Here is an 18,655-nt window from a genome sequence, read left to right on the forward strand (position 1 = left end):
ATAACATAATACGAGACTAACACCCAAAACAGGAGAGACAAGGGCCAGGAATATTGCCCCATGGTTGGAAGCCTGTCTCATGAGCTGGGGAAGAAGGCAGCTGGGATAGAGAAGGGATCACTAAGTCAATGATGGTTGGAGGGATCGCTCAGGATGGGAGATGTGTGCTGAAAGTAGATAAAGGACCAAATGTGATAGCCTCTCAGTATCTATATTGCAAACCATAATGTCCCAAAGTAGAGAGAGAGTATGGGGGAAATTGTCTGCCATAGAGGCAGGGGGAGGTGGATACTGGGGACATTGGGGGTGGAAAATGTGCACTGGTGGAGGAATGGGTGTTCGATCATTGTATGACTGAAGCTCAAACATGAAAACTTTGTAAGTGTTGCTTAGAGTAGTGATTCCATTTTAAAAATATGCTCGATCCTAACCCTATGAGGAACTCTGTCTCCTGAACCACTGCGAACGCTATATGGGAGTTTCCTCTGTCTGAGCAATGAGGAAGATCAATAATCTCCCCCCAGGTCCCAAGGAGAATTAGTCACAGACTGACTGAGAGATGCAGAGAGTTCCCCGCCACAAGTAGCAGCCTGAGAGATCACGCCAGGCTCGGAGATCCCGACCCGTAATTAACAGCTGACTGAAGGGTCATCTTGAGCCAGGCAGAGGGTGTGTCTGTCTGTCTGTGTCTGTGTTGTCTGTGTGTCTGTCTGTGTACGTCTTTATGTGTGTCGCTGTGTATGTCGGTATGTCTCTGTGTGTCTGTGTTCGCCTGTGTGTCTCTACGCTTCCACAAAGGGAATCAACAAACGTAAGCCCCTCTCGTCACCTCACTCCACCTAAAAGGGAGCAAGACCAAGAAGTCCTTTAGAAGTTCCCAGACCAGCAATATTGGCTCAAAAACAAATCAGAGCCAAGGGCTGGGGGCAGATGACGGAAAAAGCAGGAGCACAGGCATTTTCTTTGTGTTCTGGAGCCCTTCATTCAATCCCTGCCCTATAAGGTTGCCCTGAGCACTGTGGGGGTATTACCCCAACAGGAAAAACAAATAAAGAATTGATCTGAAAGAGACAGAGTGCTGAAAGGTATCGTGCTGAGTGAAGTCAGCCTGAGAAGGCAAGCACAGGGTGATCTCACTTATCAGTAGTTCACAAAATAACTGGATGGGGAAATGTAACGTAGTAAAGGTGGGGAGGGGTGCCTAGATCAGCCTAGACCCCAGAACGTATGGAGGAAAAGGACACAGAAGGAAAGAAATTGATGGGGGGAAGGAAAAAGAGAAAGGGAAATGATGGGGAGCAGGGGTCAAGGGCCTGGGGTCTCTGGGGATGTTGGAGAGTGGTATTGCTCTACGTCCAAAGTATGAACTCAACAACACTGAAGGCAACCCATGACTGAGATCTCCAAGCCCTCTCGGATCAGGACTGGGCCTCCTCCCCCAGCTCCCTAGTTTTCCAGTAGCTTGGCAGTCACGCCCACAAACTGCCCCCGGCACCATATAATCTCATCAACGGCCAAGACTATAAAAACCAAAGCTCCCGGAAGAGAATGGTGAAGAATGTCCTAGAGCACGAAGCTGCATATGCGGCCGCAAGAACCTCTCATACTCTAGCCCACTTACATGCCAAAACTAGCACACATTTGTTTGCTTTTAACATACTTGCTTTTATTCTCTTACATATGAACTTAAATGACTCCAGAGTGAAATACCACAACATACAACAACCTTCACACACTTCCCTCTTCTTGTGGTGGGAAGGTGCTCAGTGGTGGGATTGGTGTGTGAATATGATCTGCAATGAACGATTGTGAACTACTTTTATGAAAGCAAAAATATATAAACATCAACAACACTGAAGACACAAGCTCTTCACAACCACAACAGAACTCTGAAACGTGCCTTTCAAGGGCTGGCTGGGGGTGCAGGGAGGGAGCATGGAGACCCCAGGAGAGGGAAGTTGGCGCTAGTGGTGGGGCTGGGGTCGGAGTATGCCTGAAATTCAACTATCAGTAACTTTGTAGGTCATGGTTCTTGAATTAAAATATTTTAAAAGAGAGAGGAAACAGAGTGCTAATCAAAGAACTACAGAAAGCTACACACATACACACACACACACACACACACACACACACCATCTGCCTTCCATGAGGAGACAGTAGATGTCTGGAGCTGCTGCAGCCACTTTGTGACCTTAAGGAACGGCCAAGAGAACCACAGGCAAGCTGGGAACCGGTGTGAGGGACCAGTGAGTAGGGCTCTTTTCTTTGCTTTCTACTCTAGTTCTGGTTCAGTTTTTTTTTATTTGGTCAAATACATTCTAAATTAAATATCTCATTTCTTTATTTGCTAAATGAAGATAATGCAGGACTGGAACGATAGTACAGCAGGTAGGGAGTTTGCCTTGCACGCGACCAACCAGGGTTTGATTCCCAGCATCCCATATGGTCCACAGAGCACCGCTATGAGTAATTCCTGAGTGCAGAGCCAGGGGTAACCAACCCCTGTGCATTGCCAGGTATGACCCAAAAAGCAAAGAAAGAAAGAAAGAAAGAAAGAAAGAAAGAAAGAAAGAAAGAAAGAAAGAAAGGACCTCCAGATTCTTGTAATCATGTAAAATGGGATGGATGGGGATATTTTCCAGTATTTCCCAAATACCCAACAGTGTTCAGGAAAGTTTGTAAGCTTTAAGCTGTATCGCCCTAAAGTTCACAGTTTTAAAGATGGGGGCAGGAAAGACAATATAGAAGATAGGGCAATTGCTTGCACCTGGGTTCCACCTCCTGCATCCCATATAGTTCCCCAAGCCCCACCAGGAGTGATCTCTAAACACAGAGCCAGGAGTAAGCACTGCGCACAGCCAGGTGTGGCCCAAAAATACAGCAAACAAAATTTTTTTTATTAGTGAAACACCATGAGGTACAGTTATAGACTTTCAAATTTTTGTGCTTGGGTTTCAGTTAAACACTGATCAAGTACCCATCCCTCCACCAGTGCCCATTTCCCACCACCACGGATCCCAGCATCCCTCCCACCCCCCGTCCCCCCATCCCACCCTGTCTCTGTGGCAGGGCATTTCCTTTTGTTCTCTCTCTCTCCTTTTGGGTCCTGTGGCAGCAAACAAATTTTTAATAAAAAAAAAAAAGCTTAAGGTAGCAGTGTGGGACTGTTACTCGTCTCCTGTAACTTGCAGACGAAGCATTTAGCAACCAGCACGCTTCTCCGTGGGAGGAAAATCCGGCCCTAACCTACATGACACTTCATCAACGCTTCATTTGCTGCGCACACACTAAATGAACAGAGCCCAGAAAACCCACTTTTCTCCATTATATATTATAAATACGCTGAATTGAGTGTTCTTAAACAATTTAAAATGCAATTAAGAGCAGGGCGCTTTTGAATTTTGAGTGCATTGAAGACGGCAAATGAATCAGCAGCAGACAAAAGGTTCAGCGGTACAACGGTCACAAGGCTTAATGCTCTGTCCACATCGGTGCCCGTGCTGAAAGAGACACACCGTGGCCTTGTTCCATAACTGCTCTTGATGGATTCCCTCCCCAGGGTCACAGTCACATTGATTTATTCTTTATTACATTCTTATGCCATCCTCAGGTTTTGGTAAGATTTTTCTCCCTGGCGGGGGTGGGAGTGGAGTGAGGGTGCGGGAACCATTAGTCTTAGAGAACCGGACTGCTGAAGAAAGGGCCTGGGAGAGAAATGTGCACATCCTGTCAAGCATTTCCACACGTGGGTCCGAGTCTCCAGCCTCCATCCCTTTCTGTGAATAGCCTTCTTGTGAGAAGGTGGGATTTTTGTGCTCCTGGGGATCAAACCCCATAACATGGGATTTATTTTCTTTTTTGGGGTCATACCTGATGATTCACAGGGATTACTCTAGGCTCTGCACTCAGGAATTATTCCTGGTGGTGCTTGGGGGACCATATTGGATACTGGGAATCGAACCCAGGTCGGCCCACTGTACTATTGCTCCAGCCCCAACATGGGATTTTTAAGTGCATAATTCTTATGGGTTTTTCCAAATGTTTTAATTTTCTGTCTTCCTGTGTGATGAAATCATGAGAAAGGTACTTCACTTGTGAGTAGTTTTGTCCTGAAATCCCTCTAGTCTAGCCACGAGAAAACATCAACTAAACTTCAAGTGGGGGGACAGCCTGACCGACTTTCTTTTTTGTGTGTGTGTGCTTTTTGGGTCACACCTGGCGATGCACAGGGGTTACTCCTGGCTCTGCACTCAGGAATTACCCCTGGCGGTGCTCAGAGGACCATATGGGATGCTGGGAATCGAACCTGGATCGGCTGCTTGCAAGGCAAATGCCCTACCTGCTGTGCTATTGCTCCAGCACCCTTATGGACTTTCAAGGTCACACAAAACATGATAAGATCAAGAGACTCATAGATGGGTGTCTAGGGATAGGGGTTGAGTTTACTAAATACAACCATGGCACCCTACATGAGATTCTGCATGAAACCAACCCACGTTCAATCCCTAGCATCCCATATGGTCCTCAAGCCCTGCCAGAAATGATCCCTAAGGAACATGCCTACCACAGAGGCAGGGGGGATGGGGGGATGGTGGCAGAAGGGATACTGAGAACATTGATGGTGGAGAATGGACACTGGTGGAGGGATGGTACTCGGTCATTGTAAGACTAAAACATAATCACGGAAATTTGTAAGTCTGTAACTGTATCTCATGGTGATTCACACACTGTACACTGTCCTCCCTTTGTTCATCAATTTCTGTGTCTGGCGTGTTGAATACTCTCGGTAGCTTGCCAGGCTCTCAGAGAGGGGCGGAGGAATCGAACCCGGCTCAGCCGGGCTGGCTGCTCGCAAGGCAAATGTCCTACTGCTGTGCTATCACTCCAGCCCTCCAGCACTAGAGCATTTGACTGCATGGTGATTCATTAAAAAAAAATTTTAAAAGAAGGAAAAAAAAAAGAAATGATCCCTTAGCACAGAGCCAGGGAGTAAGCCCTGACTGAAAACCACCAGGTGTGGCCCCAAAACAAAGAAATCCAAGACCATCTACAAATTTCCTCTTTGACTTGATGAGGGATTGAACTAAGTGAACACTTACCCAAAGGACTCTTGCTGAGTCTGTCTCTGGGAAAAGCCCAGGGGATCCTCTTTCTGCACACGTCCAGTGCTGGCAGCTTTGGGGCCCATCCACCTGGATCGGATGTGACCTGGGGGGCTCACTGACCCTCCCTGGCCCTGCCACCACGTCTGTTTATTTGTGGATTTTCTGGCTCACTCATAGCTCCTGATATTGATGCTTTTCTGCTTATGCAGCTGGAAACAATGACATAACCTCACGCTGACTGGGAAAGCCAGCCTGGGTTTCTATGAGCAGCACAGAGGGGGTTTAGAGAGGAGATGGACCCTAGACTTCTGTAGTCCGACAGGAGGCAGTGAGGTACTCCAGAGATGGGCAACGAGAGGAAGGTGCTGGCACCTTTAAGAAAAGGTGCTGCTCTATTGAGGGGTACGGAGCCCTCAAGATGCTGGCATCATGGCAGCCCCAATGGGACGGCAGCGAGAGCCAGGGGGGAGCAGATGGCCGGAGACAGCGAGCAGCTGGAAGAGTCTCCTGCTTCCCTTTCCCCTCCCACGCTCCGGCCTCCCTCCCCACTGGTCAGCTTGCAGGAACTGCCCTTGTGCAATGCAGAACAGAACAGCAGGACCCCGAGGGAAACCAAGGCGCACATACATAGCCACAATCCCACTGAGAGGTCAGAGGTCTCAGAGAAGCAGTCCAGTGCTCAAACGTAAGTTTTGATGCAATAAGTTTGATGTGTGACGTCAAAGCTGGTTACTTGGGTACACATATCCACTGTAATAGGGTTGCCAGTATGGTAATATGGATCACATCACATGATTATAGTGTAATATTATTGTTGATATTCGCTACTGCACATTAGCACCCTACTGCTTATTATTTACTCTTACAAGATCAACTCACCATGGGAAACGGTAGGGAGATGCCTCAAAATGTGAAAATTATACTGTATGACTGAAATCCAATCATGAACAGCTTTGTAAGGGTCTCTCTCACAGTGATTCAATAAAAAAAATTTTTTAAATGAAAATCGAGAGCTGGAATGATAGAATAGCAAGTAAGGCACTTGCCTTGCATGCAGTAAGCCTGGGTTTGATCCCTGATACCCCAGTGAGTAAGGCATTTGCCTTGCACGCGGCCGACTGGTCGGCCCTGGTTCAATTCCTCCGCCCCTCTTGGAGAGCCCGGCAAGCTACTGAGAGTATTTCACCCGCATGGCAAAGCCTGGCAAGTTACCTGTGACGTATTCAATATGCCAAACACAGTAACAAGTCTCACAATGGAGGCGTTACTGGGCCCGCTCGAGCAAATCGGTGAACAAGGGGAGGACAGTGCTACCTCATATGGTACCCTGAACCCTGCTAGGAGTGATCCCTGAATGCAAAGCCAGGAGTAAGCCCTGAGGACCTCTGGGTGTGGCCCCCAAAACAACAAAGAGACACAGAGCAAAGAAAAATAGAAATGTCTCGCAATGCAGCAATCCTTCTCTATATACACACAGAGGGAACAAAAGCAGGATTCCAAGGAGGATCTTGCTCACTCTTATCACTCTTATCAGAGTGCATTCGCAATGGCCAAGACAGGAGAAAGACATAAAGACACACATACACCAGCCCTCCCTTCCTTATTGAAATGGAAATTAAGCACAGTGGGCTAGCCATCTTCCTCAAACCAGTAGATTACATCAAAACCATTCTCTCTCTTACGTACCATGAACTCATGGCGTTTCATGAGCTTGCATCAGTCACCCACATTCTTAGATTAAAATTGTTTGTGTAGACTTCTTTGAAAGACTATTCCTTTTTGACAACAAAGAGATGACGTTCCAGAACTTTCCATCCTGATATTTCCACCTCCCTAAGACTGGCAATCAGCTGCCCTTTAAGGAGTCCTGATGCCATCAGTGGGGAACAGGTGTGAATGATCAAAACCTGGGAGCTAGAGTATTTGAAATTAAGTCTTTTTATATTGACAGGCCCAATTCAACATGACATCTTGTGAAGCTCCCGTTTTTCATTGGGGGGAGGGGAGCCTGTCAGGAATCAAAACCAGGGCCTCAAACTGGAGTTAGTTGTAAAGGGCTGGAGCGATAGCACAGCGGGTAGGGCGTTCGCCTAACACGCAGCCAACATGGCCGACCCGAGTTCGATTCCTTCGCCCCTCTCGGAGAGCCCGGCAAGCTACCGAGAGTATTCGATATGCCAGACACAGTAACAACAAAGTCTCCAATGGAGACGTTACTGGGCCCGCTCGAGCAAATCGACGATCAACGGGAGGGCCTTTACCTTACCTTACCTTAAGTTACTGTAGGGCCATACTATGCAGCTGTTAGAAAGATGAAGTCATGAAATTTGCATATAAGTGGATCAACATGCTAAGTGAAATGAGTCAGAAAAAGAGGAACAGACATAGAATAACTGCACTCATTTGTGGAATATAAAGTAACATAATGGGAGACTAAACCAAAGGATAGAAGAGATAAGGATCAGGAGAATTGCTCCATGACTTAGAAACCAGCCTCACATGCTGGAGGAAAAGGCAGCTCAGATAGAGAAGGGACCACAAAGTAAAGGGTGCTTGGAGGGTCCACTAGGGATAGGAGATGTGTGCTGAAAGTAGACTATAGACCAAACATGTTAGCCAACTACAATACCCTAAAGGAGAGAGAGAGAGTAAAAGGGAATGCATACGCCACAGAGGTTGGGGGCAGGGGGATGCTGGGAACATTGGTGGTGGAGAATGGGCACTGGTAGAGGGATGGGTACTTGACCATTGTATGACTGAAACATAAGCACGAACGTCTGTAAGTCTGTAACTGCACCTCACGGCGATCCAATAAAAATTTATTTAAAAAAAAATGTTACTGTAGGGCCAGGGAGCTAGCCCAGGGGGTCAGGGACACATGTTTTGCATGTACAAGGCCCTGAGTTTGATTCCTTAGAACCACGTGCCCCCCTCCAGAATCCCCGGTGAGGTCCCTCCAGAACTGAGCATGGAACCAAACGACTGGGTTTGCCAACTCTCATCAGGAGTGGTTCTCTGGACCCTTCGATCACTGCTGGGGAGAACCTCCAGAGAATAAGAATAATAAACACTGCAGTGATGGTTTTGTGATAAGACTTTCATGTACCTAGCAGAACCGAAGAGCCTTGAGGAGGTAGCCAAGGAACACCAGCCCTAGGAGGGACCGAGTCCTCTGACTGATGGGCTGAGACACACCCCACTCCACGCGGACCTCCGTACTCTGCACCACACCTGCCTGATTCCAAATCACCATCACGGTTTCTGCTAGCGCCTGTCACCATCTCTCTATGCTAGACTGAAGCATAGAGGGCTGAGAGGGTGGGTCAGTGACACACGTCCTCGTGGGCACAGCCCAGCCAAGCAGCCCACGGAACCTGTCCCCAAAGCCTGGCACCACAGGGTGGTCATGGAGTCGTGGATGCTCCCAGACCTGCCTGAGACCCCCTGGGCTCTCTGCCCTGCTGCCCTGCCTGGCCCCTACACTGCTGGGGCCTTACCCTCCTAGCCTGAAGACAGCCACCGACTACACCATCTACTCCAGCTCTTCTATGCTTCCCTTCCCACACACACCCAGGCGGGGAGGGTTTGACCTTGAGCGGGTCCCGTGTGTTCTTCATGATGCTTCAGGCGCACTCAGGCTCCAAGTGTTCAGAGATGGAGGGAACCCCATGTCCCCGGCCCGCGCCTGCTGCAGGATCTCCCCGCCTCCTCACTCCCCAGATATGAAAAGAGGCCTCCACCCGTGCCCACACACACCTGCAGTTTCAATGCTCTTGGGGTTTCCAGAATTGCTCTTCTTCAAGGCACAGTGTGTGGTTTTATTCTATAAAGGAAACAATTGCCTGGTGCCTGGCTTGCAGGAGTGTTCAAGGTCCCCGGGACATGTGACAGGTCTACACGGGGCTAACTGGGATGGGGTCAGAACTAAAAAAATCACTGTATCACTGTCGTCCTGTTGTTCATCGATTTCCTCGAGCAGGCACCAGTAACCTCTCCTTTGTCCTAGCCCTGAGATTTTAGAAAGTGCCACATTCAAGGCTCTTTCAGGGTCAGGAGAATGAGACCCATCATTGTTACTGGTGTTTGGCATATTGAATATGCCACAGGGAGTTTGCCAGACTCTACTGTGCGGGCAGGATTCTTTCGGTAGCCTGCCAGGTTCTCCAGAGTAAGAAATAGATAATAAGATGTCGGAGCTGGGTTTTATAGTCTCTGAGTCTTGGCTTTTGATGGGATTACACGGCACCGGGGAGGGGGGGGGGCAGTTGGTGGGTGTAACGCCTACATACTGGAAGATGGGGGATCTGGGTGGAGGAGGCCCAGTCCCAATTCTAGCAGGCTTAGAGATCTAAGCCCCGGGTCCCACATACTTGGGATCCTCTGCCAGTTCCTTCATGTATGAGGCTCTTACGAACGTGTAGACAGTGGTCTTAAGCATGGCTGTGGCTGGAACCGAAAGTCTTCAGGTGCTGGACTCTGCTCGGGGCGAGGAGGAAAACTCAACCCACCCTCCTCCCAGGGGCCCAGTGAGGACAGCCAGGTGTGGAGACTGGAGACTCGGAACTAAAAAAAAAAAATTAAAAAAATTGAAAGTAGCCTCCCTCCCTGGACTGAGAGAATGGAAGGAAGCACCAAGACTCAAAGCCACACCCAGTGGTGTTAAAGGCTTACTCCTGGCTCTGTGCTTGGGTACCACTGGGGGTGCTTCAAGATCAGACATGTTGCTGGGTATCAACACAGGTTGGGTGCATGCAAGTCAAATGCCTTATATGTTGCCTTATCTCTCCCTGGAAAGTCTTTTTGTTTAAGGGCCCACATGCTCAGAGGACCATGTGGGATGCCAGGGATTGAACCTTGGTCGGCTGCACACAAGGCAAGCTCCCTTGTACCCTCTGTATTTTCCCTCTGGCCCCAGGAAAGTCATCTCTTGATTCAGCCACTTCATTTCAATCATTTGGAATGTTTTTCTTTTTCTGTTTCTTTTCTTTTTTTTTTTTTGTTGACTTTTTGGGTTACACCCCGAAGTGCACAGGGGTTACTCCTGGCTCATGGACTCAGGAATTACTCCTGGCAGTGCTCGGGGGACCATATGGGATGCTGGGAATTGAACCCGGATCAGTCACATGCAAGACAAACGTCCTCCCCCCAGTGCTATCGCTCCAGCCCCTGGAATGTTTTTCATTTCCTCTTCCAGTCACTGAATTCATTTAACAAGCCGAATTTCTGCCATTGGTCAAGGTCTGATTTTCCTGCTTAAAGAATAAATAAATAAACCCAAATAAGGAAAGTCAGTCTGCCCAGCCGAGTGTAACGGTCACAAGGAGCTGGACGTCAGTGGGGCCTGGATTCAGGGCATCACGGGGCAGAGTGAGTCAGTCCTGAGGGTGGTAACCAGGAGACCTGGGGGTATTTGGGGCAAGTCGGCTCTCAAAATGAAGCGTTGTTGGCTCAATGGCTGGTGTTGGCAGGCCGTCCTGAACTGCAGGCCATCCAGGTTTGACAGAGACAGCCCGGCAGAGAAGGCTTCTTAGGGAAGAGTCAAGGATGGAAAGTAGACAGAATTTCTAGGGCAAACCAGTTCACAGCTGCCTGGGTAGGATTTTCTACACAGATACCCAGCCCTCTGGCCTATAGTCAAGAAATTGCCCCTAGTGGCAGTTGGGGAAGGAGAGAGCACCCCAGTTTGAGGCATTGTGTGCCCATGTGTTGCTAGACCATGCATTCTAAACCCCTGTGGGAAGACAGTAATGGGGTAAAGGCATTTGTCTTGCATTTGTATTGGCCTTAGTTCAATCTCCAGCTCCACATATGTCCCTCAGCATCCCCAAGGGTCACTCCTGAGCACAAAGCTAGAAGTAACCCTGAGCACTGTAGGGTATGCTGCCTGTCCCCCATAAGACCTTTTCTGTTTTGTTTTGGGGTCACCCACCCATTGATGTTCAAGAATTACACCTGGCTCTACACCAGGAATGACTCCTGACAGTGTTCAGGGGACTATACGGTATGCTGGGGTTCAAACCCGGGTCTGCTGCATGAAAGGCAGGGACTGGAGTTCACGTGTCAAGCTCTTTCCATAGACTCTAAGGATCCCTGTTCGATTCCAGCTGGGATTCAGGGGTGCCGGTCCAAGTCTGGCATGCCAATGGAGAAGGCTCCCCCTGCAGAATTCAGTTTTCCCAGGACTGAGAGATTTCCTAGGAGACAACCCTCTTAAAGGCAAGGACTTCCAGGGGTGAGGATGACGCCATTCCTTAGGAGCATTTCAGTTATAGGGGGCTGGGAAAAAGAAAACTCAAAACAACTGCAACTTCACTAACACCCAAGAGCAGCTGTGATAAATACCAGGTTGTTCACTCCATGGCTTAGAAGCCAGCCGCACACTGTAGAGGCAAAGGCAGCTCAGATAGAGAAGGGAGCACCAAATAAAGGGTGCTGGGAAGATCTGCCCAGGATGGGAGATGCATGCTGAAAGTAGTCTATAGATAGAACATTATTGCCACCCAATGTCTCTTCTGCAGACCACAGCACCCAAAAGGAGAGATAGAACAAAAGGGAGTGCCCTACCAAAGAGGCAGAGTGGGATGGGGGATGGGAAGGGTGGGAAGGATACTGGGATTGGTGGGGGTGGAGAATGGGCACTGGTGGCGGGATGGGTACTCGATCATTGTATAACTGAAACCCAAGCACAACAACTTGTAAGTCTACAACTGTACCTCATGGTGTTTCACTAATAATAAATAAATAAATAAATAAATAAATAAATAAAACTGCAACTTCAACAAGCTTGAAGATAATTTTTCTTTGATGCCAGAGTTCCAGAACAGAAGGTTCATAATTGGCATGGAGATTCAACAGTGTCCCCAGGGGCACAGATGTCATTACTATTTAGAGACGTGGCTTCCATCCACAAGCTCTCCTCCTGGTCCAACGTGGCTACTGGAGGTCCAGCCATCACCACATACTCCGTTGGCTGCAAGAGGCAAATGGCAGAGAGAAAGACACTTTTCACTGAGCCAGACTTCCCAATGCACAACACTTCTGCTTAGGTCCTGTTGACCAGACCCAGCAGGACATATTGAGTCCCCAAGGAGGCTGAAGAACCTTGCCTTTGGCTCTTGTGGAAATCACTATTTGTTGCCTCTGAGAAAGGAGGTTTCTGAATAGGCAACAGGCAAATTCCAGCACAGCACCTGCACCCAGGAAACGGGCTCCAGGCTGAAGTCGCCAGCAGCTGCGCCTTGTGTCACAGGCTGAGAGGAAGCTGCGAGCAAACTCAGAAGCACTAAGTTGGGACCCTTCCCACTGAGGATAACAAAGCTGCCCCCAACAATTTCCCCAGAACACAGCTCAGTCCTTCCAGGCTCAGAGGCGACCCAGTGATTGTGCACTAGCCATAATACGCCCACATCCTGGCAAGTTGTACCCAGGCTCACACCCCAGCTGCCCTTACAAACACTTGAAGAGGAGAGCAGGGGTGTGAGAGCATAGAAAACCCGTGAGCAAACTTAAGGTTACTGTCAAGGGCGGGAGCGATAGCACAGCGGGTAGGGTATTTGCCTTGCATGCGGCCGACCAGGTTCGATTCCCAGCATCCCTTATGGTCCCCCAGGCACCTCCAGGAGTAATTCCTGAGTTCATGAGCCAGGAGTAACCCCTGAGCATCATTGGGTGTGACCCAAAAAGAAAAAAATGAAAAAGGGGGGCTGGAGCAATAGCATAGCGGGTAGGGTGTTTGCCTTGCACGCGGCCGACCTGGGTTCAATTCCCAGCATCCTATATGGTCCCCTGAGCACCACCAGGGGTAATTCCTGAGTGCAGAGCCAGGAGTGACCTCTGTGCATTACCGGGTGTGACCCAAAAAGCAAAAATAAATAAATAAATAAATAAATAAATAAGATTACTACAAATAGAACTCAAGACTAGAGGCGTGTTGGACGTCCCTCTAAGGTGAATGCTCTCCTGAAAGTGCATGGGGCTGACCGCAGCCCCTGGAGGAAACTGAGGCTCAACCACTTGTCAGGAAGAGGGCGGGCACACGGGCGCTGGAGGATGTTCTGTGGGAGTGAAGGAACGAGGCTCGGAGTCTCAGCTCCTCAGCTCAAATTCCCAGCTTCACCACTTTTAGAAGCCCTGCCTTCTAGAACTCCCACCCCGTTCAGTTCCCCCATTCCATGTGGAAACCGTCAGAGCCCTGAAGAGGGTGAGGGAGGGGGAATATTCCCTGGGAAGCTGAAACGTGTGTGCCCTCTGCATCCAGACTCCTACCCTTGACCTGAAAAGAAGTCCCGCGATCGTGGCTTAACCCTGAATGGGCCCAGAAGGCAGACAAAGCTAGGAAATGGCCATGGAATATTACACAGCACGGAACTGGGGGGGAGTTGACCTAAGTGGAGCCATTTTGAGATGGAGCTAGGCAACTACACCAGAGAAAATGCCCTGTACAAACTGAACCGAGCCATCAGCATCCCCAAAGCTGACAAGCATCGCTCCAGGATTCCATTTATACCAAGTACTGAGTTGCAGACATCACAGAACTGGACATGACTCTCCTGTTTGAAAAAACTGATTTAGGTGAACATCTACCTCCTGGTAGGTTATGGCCCCTTCACCTGACCATTACCTCAGCCTTCCTTTTGCTCTCCATCAAAAAACTGTTTTTTGCTCTTCCTGGGAACACTTTTTGGAGTCTGCCTGAATCAATGCTCCCCAGAGTCAATTCTCTGATCCCAGAGAAACACACTTTGCCTTTCCATCACCTCCTGATTTGTACGTGAGAAAAGTGAAATCAGGCTGGGTGAGGTGAAGTTTGGACAGCGGGTCAGAGCCTGAGAAGACGAATTGCAAGGGGAGGCCGGAAGGAGGAAGTTGGGTGCTGAGAAAAGTGACTCTGAGGTCACCTAAGGCGGCCCCCATGGCGTGCAACGGAGCTGTCCCCAGGCCCCAGACTCTGGCTCAGTTCCCACTGGGCAGGCCCTTTCTGAAGAGCCAGCCCTGCCCTCCCCCAGCAATTTCCTGGCCCACCCACCAAAACCCATCATCATCATCACAGATGTTCAGACCTTCCTCCACTGCCATTGGTCCTTCTCTGCCTCACCGCCCAGCCCATCAAAGACATAACCAGGCATTGCAGAAATGAAAGTTCTCGAGCAGGACCTGGCAGTTAATCTGGGGTAAGACTGGGGAGGGCTGATAGAGAATCAAAACCACAGGCAGGAGATTCAGGAAGGCCCCAAGCAGTGATTGCTGAGGAGATAGACTAGGGAAGAAATATCAGACAGGTGATAAAACCACATGCACCTTGAGAGAGATCTACTATTCATCCATCTGGGGTTCTGGAGTCGTCGGAACACTTTTTGGTGAGCGTCTAGACCAGATCCAGGAAGCTGTAGGGATTACTTTCATGGGCTTGATTAAGCTACGTATTTTCAACCTCAGGAAACTGTGTTCTGCCAGAGGAGATAATTTGGACACCAGATTGAAGCCTGAAAGATCACCCCCAAAATTGCAATGTGGCCTATCCACCGTGAGACCCAGCTGGTCAGTTTGTCACCCACCCACCTCGGCTTCTCCTCCATCTGGTCACTCCTGCATCCAGGACCATCCATCAGCAAGGCTATCATAACAGAAAGCCACCAGCAGGGTGGCATCAACAACAGAAATGCAGTTCCTCATGGTTCTGGAGGCATAACGTCTGCACTCCAGGCTCCTGCAGAGTTGGTTTCTGTGAAGGCCTCACCTCATGACTCGCATGGCCACTGAGTTGCCATGGTCTCAGCTAGCCATCTGGTGTGCCTGCAGAGAGACAAAAAGGGAATTCTGGGGTCTTCTCTTTTCCCACCCGTATGAACTCCTGTCTCTTTAATTCCCTCCCCAGAGATCTTCTCTTCAAATACCAGCCCATTGGGAATGAGAGCTTCAATATACAGCTTTGGGGAAGGCATACTCGAGCCCACCACTAATTCCCAGTAAGAAAGCAGGGTCTGGGTTGGAGCGATAGCACAGCGGGTAGGGTGTTTGCCTTGCACGAGGCCAACCCCGGTTCAATCCCCAGCATCCCATATGGTCCCCCAAGGACCACCAGGAGTAATTCCTGAGTGCAGAGCCAGGAGGAACCCCTGAGCATCACTGGTGTGACCTAAAAAGAAAGAAAAAGAAAGAAAGAAAAGGAAGCAGGGTCTTTCCCCAGCGAGAATTGGGAATGGAACCTGTGCTTGGCAGATTGGACCCTAAAGGCCAGAGTGATGCCCACTGTGGGTCGGAAGATCCCACCTCCATAAGGACTGAAGTAGGACCAAGCCCCAGGACAGGACAGGGACCCCCAGATTCTGAGGGTCTCTGCTAGTATCTGGCTGCCTTTGGACAAGGGGCGTCTTGCCATGACCCATGTTTCTCCTGTATAAGAGATGTGAATCCAGTGACAAAAGGACACACAAGTCAACATTCAAACAGGTGCAGGGTTTCAAAAGACGTTTGCCCAAAGAAAAGATGCAAACAGCCAATCAGGGCATAAAGCATTGCTCAGGAAATAACTGTCATACAACTTCTTGGACTTTGACTCCAGAAATGGGGCCCGCAAGTGTGGGGGTGTGGGGAGGAAGAGGAAGACAAGAAGAAATGCTGAAACACTAGTGAAATGACAATAGTAGTTGGAAATGATCACTCTGGACAAGAACTGAGTGCTGGAAGTAGGTAAAGGGACATGCATGATAACCTTTCAGTGTCTGTATTGCAAACCATAATGCCTAAAGAGAAAGAGCGAGGTGGGGAGGGAGAGAGAAAGAGAGAGAGGGAGAGAGGGAGAAAGGAAGAGAGAGAGGGAGAGAGAGGGAGAAAGAGGAAGAGAAAGAGGAGAAAAGTGTCTGCCATAGAGGCAGGAGGGTGGAGTGGAAGGGAAATTGGGGACATTGGTGGTGGGAAATGTGCTCTCCTGAAGGGAACGGGTGTTGGAACATTGACTGAAACCCAATCACAAGTAACTTTGTAACTGTGTATCTCACAGTGATTCGATTGAAAATTAATTAACAAAAAAAAATTAAATTTAAATTTAAAAAAAGAACTTGCAATTCAAAAATAAAATGAAATGGGCTGGAGTGATAGCACAGTGGGTGGGGCGTTTGCCTTGCACGCTGCCAACCCGGGTTCAATTCCCAGCATCCCATATGGTCCCCCGAGCACCGCCAGGAGTAATTCCTGAGTGCAGAGCCAGGAGTAACCCCTGAGCATCGCCGGGTGTGACCCAAAAAGCAAAAAAACAAACAAACAAATTAATTAATTAATTAATTAAAATGAAATATGAAATAGTGGTAGAGGGCCTCAGGCACTCGGGGGTGGTGGAGCAGACTTAAGCTTGTCCACCCCATCACCTCAAGCACAAGGAAGAGAAGAAACGCCCCCCCCCCCACGGTGATGTTGGTGACTCCTCCCACGCGGTGCTCCGAGAAACAAGCCTGTTCAAGCAGTCAGGCACGGTGGTTTCGTTTATCTGAGCTCCCAAGGGGGCCGACAGTATCATGAGGGAAGCTGGGACGGCCAAGGCCCAGGGCTGCGGGGAGGTGAGGACGGAGTGTGAAGGCTGAGCCAGGACAGTACGTCAGTGTGGGAGACACAGAACTGTCAGGGAGCCAGGCGATAGAGAAGGGTCACGTGACCGCCTGCAGGGTCGGGGGGAACTGTCCCACTCCCTAGCTGGGGCCTGGGAACGGACTCCCCCTTGCCCTCATCAGAGAGCAGTGCAGTTCCTTCCTCTCCCAGCCCGGCTCTCCCAGCAGTGCTCGGAACAAACTGGGCTGTGGCTGCTCTTTCTCCCAGCTTAGGAGACGCCCTAAAGCCTTGGTGAATCTCGCTTTTGCAGGCAAGTGTTTTGCTCTCCTGCTCGTGGGAGGGGATAAAATCCTTTGGAGAGGATTAAATCTTTGTGGGCTTTTGACTGAGTTCTGCTCATGGTGTATTTGTGAGCCTGGGTGGGGCCGCTGGTACCTAGATTCAGGCGAATCCAACTCCGAGCCCATCTGTTCCGTAGTGGAATCACGAGGAGTGCTCAGGCTGAAAATTAGTAGAAAGAGTTGGAGGGTTTAAAAAAAAAATACAGGGAGGGGGGTGGGGCTGGAGCGATAGCACAGCGGGGAGGGCGTTTGCCTTGCACGTGGTCTACCCAGGTTCGATTCCCAGCATCCCATATGGTCCCCCCGAAAACCGCCAGGAGTAATTCCTGAGTGCAGAGCCAGCAGGAACCCCTGTGCATCGCCAGGTGTGACCCAAAAAGAAAAAGTAAATAAAATAAGTAAAGGGATTGGAGCGATAGTATAGCAGGTTCACACAGCTGACCTGGATTCGATCCCCGGCTCCCATATGGTCCTCCAGCTCTGCCAGGGGTAATTATTGAGTGCAGAGCTAGGAGTAACCCCTGAGTATTACCAGATATGACCCAAAAGAGTTACAACAACAATAATAATGTCACTGTCACTGTCGCTGTCCTCCCATTGTTCATCGATTTGCTCGAGCGGGCCCAGTAACGTCTCCATCATAACACTTGTTGTTACTGTGTTTGGCATATCGAATACATCACGGGTAGCTTGCCAGGCTTTGCCGTGCAGGCGAGATACTCTTGGTAGCTTGCTGGGCTCTCCAAGAGGGGTGGAGGAATCGAACTCGGGTCGTGTAGGGCGTGCAAGGCAGACGCCCTACCCACTATGCTATCACTCCAATCCAACAATAATAATAGCAATAATAAAAGGGGGCTGGTGCTACAGTACAGTGGGTAGGACATTCACCTTGCACATGACCAACCTGGGTTCGATCCCCAGCATCCCATATAATCCCCCGGGCACTGCCAGGAGTAATTCCTGAGTGCAGAGCCAGGAGTAACCCCTGAGCATCATCAGGTGTGGCCCAAAAAGTCAAAAACTTTTTTAAAAACATTAAAAAGAAAATAAAGAAAGAGAAAATCCAGTCGCCCTGGAGATGTGAGTCATAGCTCCAGACATTCAGGAAACATCACTCTTCTCCCCTCATGCTTGTGACTTATTCATTTCAGACGCCTGCCCGTCCCCTGTCATGTGCAGCTGTCAGCTGAAATATCAGATTCAGGGGTCAGGAGCACTAGAAGGAATCGGGGCGTCTTGGAGTTACTCCAGGGAATGGTTTGAAATGTGTGGTCTCATGTCTGCTGTCACTGATGCCATGAAAGTCCATGATACATTTTTCATCCCATCAGGATATTTCCAAGTGTCCATCTGGAACCAAGCTCAGGATTCCTTCCCAGACTCCCAAGCTGGGCACACAGAGCTGAATGTGGACGCTGTCTCCTTCTGTCTGCTGTGCCCAGGCTGTCAGGGTCCAGCCCAGCACTGGCTCCAGAACCTGACAAGGTGACAGTCTCCGCCCGGCCACACGTACCATCTTCATTGAAGGAACGAGAAGGAAACCCGCAGGACTTGTTCTTCACTTGAACACCCAAGTATGGATTTCACTCGTTTGTTTAGTTATTGTTGGTTTGGGGCATCCACGTCTGGCAGTGCCCAGGGAGTCGTCTTGGATTGGTGCCTGGGTCT

This window comes from Sorex fumeus, unplaced genomic scaffold (genome assembly GCF_029834395.1).
Source record: "Sorex fumeus unplaced genomic scaffold, SorFum_2.1 ptg000098l, whole genome shotgun sequence".
Classification (NCBI taxonomy): Eukaryota; Metazoa; Chordata; class Mammalia; order Eulipotyphla; family Soricidae; genus Sorex; species Sorex fumeus.